Source organism: Pinus tabuliformis, chromosome 7 (genome assembly GCF_031772625.1).
Source record: "Pinus tabuliformis cultivar Carrire ecotype Pingquan chromosome 7, CPIR1, whole genome shotgun sequence".
Lineage (NCBI taxonomy): Eukaryota > Viridiplantae > Streptophyta > Pinopsida > Pinales > Pinaceae > Pinus > Pinus tabuliformis.
In genome coordinates, this window is record NC_142293.1 from 1,828,995,375 (window position 1) to 1,829,005,773 (window position 10,399).

Here is a 10,399-nt window from a genome sequence, read left to right on the forward strand (position 1 = left end):
GTAGTTCAACCATTCAACCATTCTAAGAGACACACAAACAAAGAAGCAAAAAGTAGTGACATGTCACACTACCACCTGGTTCTTGTTATGTCAATATACATGTTTATTTTGGAATTTGGTTTTTGGAATTTTAATTTAATTCCGAATAATTCTAATGTAGTTATATTTTTATTTTACTTTTAATTAAATTGTTTAATTTTAAAATTGTTATATAAACTAATGTTATATAAAGCGAGTGATGATTATTGTATCAAAACCTATTTACATATTAAGAATCTCCATTGTAAAATAAAGATCTTATAATTTAATTAGTTTTAATAATCCTTGAATTTTAGGACTGAGATATATCTAATGAAGTAAGTATATTGATATTTATTATGGATTTATTCCTATCAACATTTACCAACCATTTAATTTATAAAGGTGTGGTAGTAAATAGGCACTTTAAACAAAAGTGTATAAGAATTTATATAATATATTATTGAGTAATGCTTTTGTTTATTTGAGTTTGGAAAGGGATTCAACTCTTTTAAAAACTATTGAGATATTTGAATTATGTTAGCTACACAATCTCCTTGTTAAATAAGCAATTGTCTTAAAAATAATAATAATAATAATAAATAAATAAATAAATAAAATAAAAATAAAAATAAAAAATATGTCTTAATACAATAAAGGTAAAGAGATTAAAGTACATCTTAATACAATAAAGGTAAAGAGATTGAAAAGTTTTGTTTGTCAATTTTATTAGCGATGGAGAAGTGCAAATCTAAAAATTATTTTATCAAAGATGGAAAACTTTTATGTTTGGGTTGGATAATATGTATAACTCTAATATTCCACAAGTTTTTTAGGGCACTAAATTCACTGAATTCACTATCTTGACAAAAATTGCATTGTCAACTTCCAAAAAAGATATAAAAACATCTAATAATAAATTGTTCTAAAGTTCATAATTTTCAGGGCACTAAATCAATTGAATTCACTATCATATTATATAATGGTCATGAAATAGAAAAAATAAGGAAAATGTATCTAATGTGTTTGTAATTTCTATGAAAATTTATAAATAATAGTTCAATTAAATAATATAAGAAAGAAAATGGTCTCCAATATAAAACAAGAGAAAAAAAGAACATCTAATATATAATTAGGGCGAGAAACTTTTTCAACTCAAGTCCAATACTCAAGTAGAATTTTTTAATATCATAGGCTTTATTCTAGGTTTTGGAGGGGTTTTTTTCCTGTCTAATTTGTGTAGTACATATTTCTTGGAATCAAAAGTTTGAGTTGTAAGCTCTTCATAATCCAATTGACTTCAAGATTTTTCATGTTGTTGAATATATATATATATATATAGAGAGAGAGAGACAGAGTGTGTGTCAAAACCCCATTTTAAAGAACAAAAATGAAGATTTGGCCAAAAGAAAGTTCTCCCAATTTTAACCAAAATCTCTAAAATGTAACATAATTAACCAATACTTTTTAATATAACATATTATCTAAAAATAAAAATTAAAAAAATCTAAATAACTATAATAAATTTATGTAATTTAAATTTTATTTAGATAATTTTATTATATTATGAAATGGTTTTGAAAAAATATATAAAAAATAAAACTTATTTAATTTGAAAATTATGTATAATTAATTAATTATAATAAAATTGCTTATTATTTATTTATAATTTTATAATATTAAATAACTACATAAATATAATTCGCTTCGTAACGGACAGGGACATTATTCGCTTTGTAACAGACAGAGACATTACAAAATTAAAGACATAAACATTGTGAGACATAAATATAATTCGCTTTGTATTCGTTTCATTTCCAAGGACATATTCCACTGAGGGCAGGGTTATGTTTGAAGACTTCTGGTTTTCCGTGCATTTTAATTTAACATGGTTCATTTTCTTTAAATATATTATTTTTCGTTGCCTAGGATGTGGTGGTGAACCATGTTTACATACCCATCAATTCTGGAGTAATAAATAACAAATAGACATTCTCCGTGTGTCAACTACTAGAGTTTTGTTTCAACATTCTTTTTTTTTCTACAATATAAAATCAGGTCTCTAGGCTCCATCCTAGCAGTTGTATCGAAACCTGAAGATAATTTGAGCGATTTAATTTACATGTACGTGCATCATCCAAATAGTTGTCACCTCAATGTAGGCTGGGAATTAACCTAGTACGTACAGGTTGGCAATTAACCTGGTACGTAGCAGCTCGTCACATCTCAACGGCGACCCGATATTTTGTGGCGATTCCTAAATCCAACACTATAGAAAATTTATTGCGCCTGACATGCACCGGAGATAGCCCCTTGGCCCCTTGTAACACGCCGTTTTTTTTTTTCCTATAGTCATCCGGGCACGTGTTATATCGGCCTATCTCCGGCGCATGTCAGGCGTAATAAATTTTCTATAGTGTTGGATTTAGGAATCGCCATATTTTGTGCCCATCGTCACTAGAAAGTACACAACACCGGAATGGTGATGATCCGATAATTAGATTGTTTTTTTCCCTGAAAAATATGGATTTTTTTCTTATATTTCAAGATTTTAGGTAATTTAGAGGTTTTAAATGGTGTTAAATCTATTTCCACCGCCGAAAACATGATTTTAAACATTGTTTCTACAAACGAAAACATGATTTTAAACATTGTTTCTACAAAATTTATTGAATTTTTTTTTGCCAATTTTCCGGTCTCCATAGACTTGTCCTATGACATGGTGTAAGTAAACATACATATTCTTAAAGTAACTCAAATACTTTATAACTACATAAATATTGATTGCCTTAAAATGGGTCTTCCAATTTGATTTGGTTTCTGAAAATGATATGTTAAGCAAGTTGTGATGAGGTTAGAGAATTAGGCCTTTCTAGGAAGTTACTCCATTCATTGTCAATTCTTTGTGTACTGAGTTGTGTTAAATGTTCATCAAACAATTATTTGTAGTCAATAAGGATGCTGAGTGCATTGTATTGTGTTACATGTTCATCAAATAATATGGTAAAATTTGTAAGCAAAACTTAAAAGACAATCTGCAAAATAAAATAAGAATTTCAAATTTGAAATATTCATTAAATTTATTAGTTTCTCTGACTTGAATATTCATTTTTATCATTTTGACCAGCAAAATATTGAAAAACCATAAATTTTTTAACTATTTGCACAGCCAAATCACCCCATCATAAACAACTTACACAAACAAATTCCATCCTTGCTACCAGTGACAAAGCCCTTTAAGGCTCCTCTGTCGACCGGCTTCCAATGATGGTACGGGGAGGTCAGACCCTCCGATGTGACACAGGAGCAGGTCTGGATTTGTTCGTCAAATGAAATTTCAATGGCTGTTAAATTCATTGGACCGTAAATGTCTTTTTTTTGTCAGATGTAAACGCATTGAACCTGTAAAACTCAAAACATTGATTTTTCTTTTAACTTTCGTAAGATGTGGAGCTGAGCGGAGTTACTTTTAACGAATTGATTTACTGCTGAGCGGAGTTACTTTTAACGAATTGATTTACTGATGAAACGTGTCGTTTGGAAAGAAATTACATAATCTGTGCAGGAATTCGACTTGCGAATTATCAATAATGGTAAGTAAATAAAGTTGCAAATTGATAATGATGCGATGGGAACATGGCAACAGTTAAGAGGCAGGTACATTGCAAATTGGCAGCAGTGGGAAGTAAATAAGATTGAGAATTGACAGTTTCACGGAGCAAGCATGAAATTGTGACTATATTTTCAAAAGTGGGTGAAAATGTATAAAAACAACTTAAAAGTGAATGGTATAAAAAAAAACCATGAACTCATTCGAGTTGTATTTATAATTTTAATTGAAAATATATATATTAGAACTTTAATTGAAAAATTATATATATATATATATAAATTTTATATAATCAATTAGAATTATAATATATATAAAATTTATATATATATATTTTATTATTAAATATAAAATTTATTTAAATAAATTTGATTATTTTATTTTAAATATTTTATTGTTTTTATATTTTTAAAGAAATATTTTCTTACATTTCAAAATTATTTATATTAGTTAAATGTATCTAAAAATCAAAAGAATGTAAACTGATAAACAATTAGTTATTGTGATATTATTAATAATGAATGGTAATTAAGTTAAGTTATGGAAACATTAACACTGTCTCTATGGAAGATCTAAGGAATTACTGATGAACCTCAGTAACTCTCTTTTCACCAATTATCAGTTAGGAGCAGTTATCCCCTTACCTTCTTTTCTCTTACAAGAGGAAAGGGAGGAGAAGGGGGTTCGGAAAAAGGAGAAGGTTTCCTTGAGCTGAACAAGAGTTCAGTGGGAAAGCCTCTTGAGATTATCTTCCATGGAAGAAGTGTTTGCAGGCTAAACTTGGGGTCCTGAGGCCGAGACAAATTAATTGCTGCCTTGAGAAACTGTTGTGAATGATAAAGAGGAGCTTGGGGGAGAATCTTGGATGTAATCGCCAAATTCTGGTTGGAAGGGTGGAGAGGATTCATCTAGCAATAACTGATCCTGAGGCCCAGACAAATTAACTGATGCCTTGAGAAAGTGTTCTGAAAGATAAAGAGGAGCTTGGGGGAGAATTTGGTTGGAAGGGTGGAGAGGATTCGTCTGGAAACAATTGATCTTCGAAAGACAGATAAGTAACAAATGCATCCCTGTAATTGATCTTCGAAAGACAGATAAGTAACAAATGCATGCCTATTAATACTATGTGAGAGTGGTATGAGGTAGGTAGTTGAAGTATTAGCACTTAATCTAATTCCTTTCACTTTATTTGCATTTACTCTATTTGCAACCTAGCTATTTACCTTCAAATGGTGCAATGCCTTAGATGTTATTGAGGTGATACTAGAGAATAAACGAATTTTGTGTGAAAGAATAAACTTAAACTGCGTAGTTACAGTAATAGTATTTTGACACAAAGAGAAAATATATTTAGATGCTAAATGCTAAAAGATGTATAAAAATTGTTTAGTTATAGTAACACTTTTCTGAAAGAAAGAACAAGACTGCATATATGCGCAAGGACTATGTAAAACAATCTAGTTATAGTAATTATTCGTGACAGAAGGAACGGAAATATAATTATACGGAGAACTTGTGTAAACAAAAGACTGTACAATTAATGAAATTTTGTTCTGATAGGAAGGAAGATTATGTAAGTGAATCAAGATTTTAATAATGCATGCATAAAGATTGTGTAAAATCATTTTCTTACAGAAAATCGACTTCTGAATAAATAAAGATTTGATAGAAATTATGCATAATAGATTTGATAGAAATTATGCATAATCGAATTCCATAGCAGGAATGTATAAATGAGTAACCATGGAAGCTTTCAATCAAAAGAAGGAAATGACCAATTATTAAAACTCCTAGTTCGTTAACATTTCCAGTTCATGAAAGAAGAACTCTTCCATTATCTAGGTAAGGGTTAGCAAATTGGAAATAGGTATCCAATCCAAGGACAGTTAGTCGATTGTAGCTAAGTTTACAGATTAGCAATGAAAAATACGTTGAATTGAACTAAGAAAAACAGCTCAAGCAAATTGTAGAAATATTGTAGCTAAGTTTACAGATTAGCAATGAAAAATACATTGAATTGAAATAAGAAAAACAACTCAAGAAAATTGTAGAAATATTCAGTTCTATTGTCCGAGCTTCAAGAAAACCCTGATTAGGGTTTAGTATCGCTCAGCAGTAGGAGTAAACTTCGGTTTTTTGACCCAGATTTATTTCTTTGGTCGGTCTTGTTTGGACACGAAGGAATGTCGTTCTAGGTAAAAGACGGTCTAATACTTAGTAGAAAGTTTAAAAAACAAGCAATGGTATATTCTAGCCATCCAGAACTAATTAAACCAATTAAATGAAAGACATTGTTAAGTATTGTACAACAAATTTATATTTGAAACAAAACAACTCGAATCATTGGCAAACATTGATAAATAAGTGCAATTAAAAACATTAAGACAATTTATCTGTACGTATTGAGTTCACCATTAAGAGACAACTGATTGACTAAGTTGTTAAAACAACTAGGTGGAAACACCAGCCCTTAAATAAGAAAAACCTTCAACAAGAAAAGTAACGGAAATATAGTTTTTTCTGAAAAGGGCATATCGCTTAATACAACAAAGGGTTTCATACCCATATCTAATCACAAGAGGAAATTCCTTAACAGAATGCCTAGAAGACAGAATAGAACAGAGCAATACATTCATTAGGCACAGGCAGAAGGCCAGCTGACCTTGAGGAGAGGCATACATACCATTCCACCCTCCCATGAGGTAGCACAGGTCCTCTCGTCGCTGGGTATTCTAGATCTGGGCGAATGCATCCAAAACCCTGAAAGACAAAGGTTGCCCTGCACCACAAATGTTGTGGTAGTTTAAACATCCAAATAAAGGGTAGAACATTCAAAGAAGTAAAAAAAAACTTAGGACTCAATCATCTTACTTTTCTAAAGTTGAATGTGTTTTCCTTGGCACCAGAGGTGTTGGATGTCGCAACAGACACAATACCTACACAATACCTACAGACAGGGACAAGAAGCCACATATTAGTTAAGTAACCAATTAAAAGTATGAGGCGCATGGAAAATTTAACCTGAGCAGAAAAATGTAAGCCATTGTAACAATAATTTCTCACCTGCATCGGAGAGCAGCATAGGGTTGAAACAACAGTTGAGCTAGAGGAGCAAAGCAAGTTGCCAGAACGAAACCCCAATGGGGTTAGGGTTTTGCAGAGCGATATTCTGGAGGCATCTCTGAGTGAAATGACCAAACAAAGAGGGAGGCCATCGGGCGGTTAGCCATAAATCCTTGGTTCATGGTGGACCGTCAGATCACGCCTCTTAGATCAACGGTGCTAAGAGAGACCACATGGCAACCAGAAGAGTGAACGCTTGGCAGCTAGTGGCGGCATTACACTGCAGAACAGCTGGGTAAATTGTATAGAAATTAAATGTATGACATGAACATACAATTCATAGAATGAAGAGAGGTCACCAACCCGAGACAGTTAACTTAGTGTATACACAAAACATGTTAAGATTTAAATAAAATGCGCCTATAGCAACTAATGTATGGGTATGGTGAATTCAACGCGAATCTTCATCAAAATAATACTTGATCCATAGTATTTTAACCATATTATGTATCCACCATTACTCTATTTACTGATATGGGATTTCTACTAAAGTGAATATGAAGTTATCGTAGGTCATAAGTAATTTTTTTGTTTTTGTTTACATGTGATTGTAATGATATATGTTACAATTGGTATCAGAGCCCTCAGGTTACTACACTGAGGCCTGAGTGGATGAGCATAGAATAACAAACAATTATGGTGCACAAAGAAGCAACGGACGCAACATGAGACAAGGAGTAGGATCCACCCCCTTAGGTGGAACTGCGGGACATAACCTAGAGGTGTGGGTACAACTAGGTGAAGCAAATCCGAGTACAAATGTTGTGTTATTAGAAACAGTCCAACAACTACGAGCAGAGATGCAGAGTTTGCGAGATGATAATGAAAGATTACGTTTGGAGCAAGAAAAGATTATGAAAAGTATTTCAGATAGGCAGAATCAGAGGAATCCAAACCCCAGCCAAGATGAAGAAAACAAGACTGAGTCACATAGATAGCAGGAGGAACATCTGGAGTCTGAAGGGGGATGAACTGGTAATGAAGAAGAATCTGATAACGTCTCCGGTAAGAAGGGATTAAAAAGGCAGAAGACTGAACTCCAAGGGGAGTTCAAAAAGATCAAGCCACCGGTATATAATGGTGAGGCCGAAGAAGCGGTAGAAGCCTGGTTGTTGGGCCCCTATAATACTAGTGATTACCCCATTACTATTGTAGTTGTACCCCTTATTAATATTGTTGTGCCCCTATTATCCCCATATTGTTATTACTGTGCCCCATAGAATCCCTCTATTATTATTTTTGTGGTTTTATATTATTATTGTTAGGTCAGTTGGGTTATATTGTGACTCCTTAGACTCCTATATATAGAAAGGAGGTTTTGTCATTTGAATCATCCAAGAATTTTTCATTTATATAATGTAAAGGAGGTTTCCCCCTCGAAGAGGCTGAATTCTAAGGCATTGATCTATATTTTCTATCTTTTTCTTGAGCTGGTTTCATAACATTTGGTATCAGAGCTTTGGATTCTAGGGTTTCACTGCTCCAAACAGGTTATCTTGGCATTTTCACTATAAAATTTTTTCTGTGACGTTTCAGAAGTTGCAAAAATAGCCCATTTGAGAAGAAATCGCGCTGAACCTCGGGTCCGAATTTCAGAGCTGTTCGCTATATTTGCGGAGATATGATCTGAGGAAGTTGATCTTTTTGCAGACTCCTGAATTACATTCCAAACAAGTGACCTGGGGAAAAGCGTCATAACTTTCTCTCTGGGGATCGGATTGAAATTTCGTAAGAAGGTACAGAAAGAGGACGGAGTGTAGTTTCTTTTATGCATTTTTCAGATCCAAAGGTCGAAATAGTGACTCGTGGCACGTCGTATAAGTTCGCTCTACTGAACTAGTCTATAATCAAGTCACTGTGGGAGATTTCACATAACTCTTCCTTGGAAATCCAATTTGGGTCAGACTTGTGGCATTAGAAAGAGGACACAGAGAGCTACTGCAGGTCACAAATTCAGATCTAGATGATTGGAAAGTACAGAGATACATCAGAGGCAATATCGAGCTCCTACAAAGTGAAAAAGGTGTGTAGATTTTCTTAAATTTTTGCTTAAGCTTGGTTTGAAAATTTATTTTGAAGGAATTCAAAGGGCATAGTAGAGCATTATTATCGGTAACTGATGCCCCGAGGAAAGAAAATGCAAACACCTAGTAAGGAACCTGAAAGCTCTAGCATGACTCATGAAGAAGAGGAAGAAATGCAACATGATATATCAAAATTACAAGACCAAGTGCAACAACTGTCCCTTGCACAAAAAGGAACAGAATCTAAGATGGATGGTTTAAAGAAAGGCGTAGAAGCTAAGATGGATTGTTTAAAGAAAGGCGTAGAAGCTAAGATGAATGACGTGGAAGCTAAGATGGATGATTTGAAGATAGATTTGAAGACAAACATGGAAGAATTGAAGATAAATATGAATAAGTTGCTACAAGAAAGGGTCACTAATGGTGAAAGGGTAGTAAAGGAAACTCATGATGAGAACAAAAGAAATGTTAATCATGATTCCATAGACTCTAATATTGGATCAAAGACCCACCATATTCCAAAAATCGATATGAGGAAGTTTGATGGCAAGGATCCTGCAACATGGATATTACAGATGGAGCAATTTTTCGATCTCAATATTGTGCAAAACACACAAAAGGTACGTATTGCAACTTTATATTTGGAACCAAATCAGTTTGTATGGTATCAACGGTTTTGCTCTCGTAAACAATTTATAATTTATAGCACATTATGAGGATACAAAAAGCAACACTTTTTTTAGCCAATTGATAAGTCTCAAACAAAAGGGTTCAATAATGGAGCACATTGAGGAGTTCCAAAAATTGAACATAAGGGTAAAAGATATTCCAGAGGAGCATAGGATTGATGTGTTCATAGGGTCTTTAAAGGATAATATCCAACATGATGTTCGCTTTTGGGAACATGATTCATTAGAGAAGGCATTCACGTTAGCAAGAAAAATGGAAAGCAAAATTATGGCAACCATGAAACATACCACTCACAACTATAAAGACAGAAGTGTTGTTGCCGCTAGTCTTCCACAACCTATAAGGTTGACACCACAACAATTGGAAGAAAAAAGAGCAAAAGGGCTTTGTTATAGTTGTGATAGCAAATACACTAAAGGTCATAAGTGTGCTGAGAAGAAATTATTCTACATAGATTGTGAAGAGGAAGAAGAAAAGGAGCAAGAAAGGTCAAAAGAAGAGGATATACTCCAGGAACAAAGCCTAAATAAAGAAGAAATGAATCCGACCATATCTTGTAATGCATTAGCGGGAATTACCACTCCTCAAACCATCAAGATAGAAGGACAAATCAAGAAGAAAAAGGTAATAATGTTGATTGATTCAGGAAGTACCCACAATTTTATTCATTGTAAGGTAGCAAAAGAATTGAATTTCTTCTTATATCCGGCACCAGAGTGTCAAGTGATGGTTGCAAATGGAGGAACAATAAATTTCTCGGGAAAGTGCCATAATATCAAGCTATCCATGGGAGAATATGTATTGACTAGCCCAATGCTTTCCATTCTAATAGGAGGTGATGATGTTGTACTAGGAGTCCAATAACTACAATCCTTGGGTACAATAGCTTTTAATTTTCAAGAACTTTTCATGAAATTTTCTGTGGAAGGAAAGG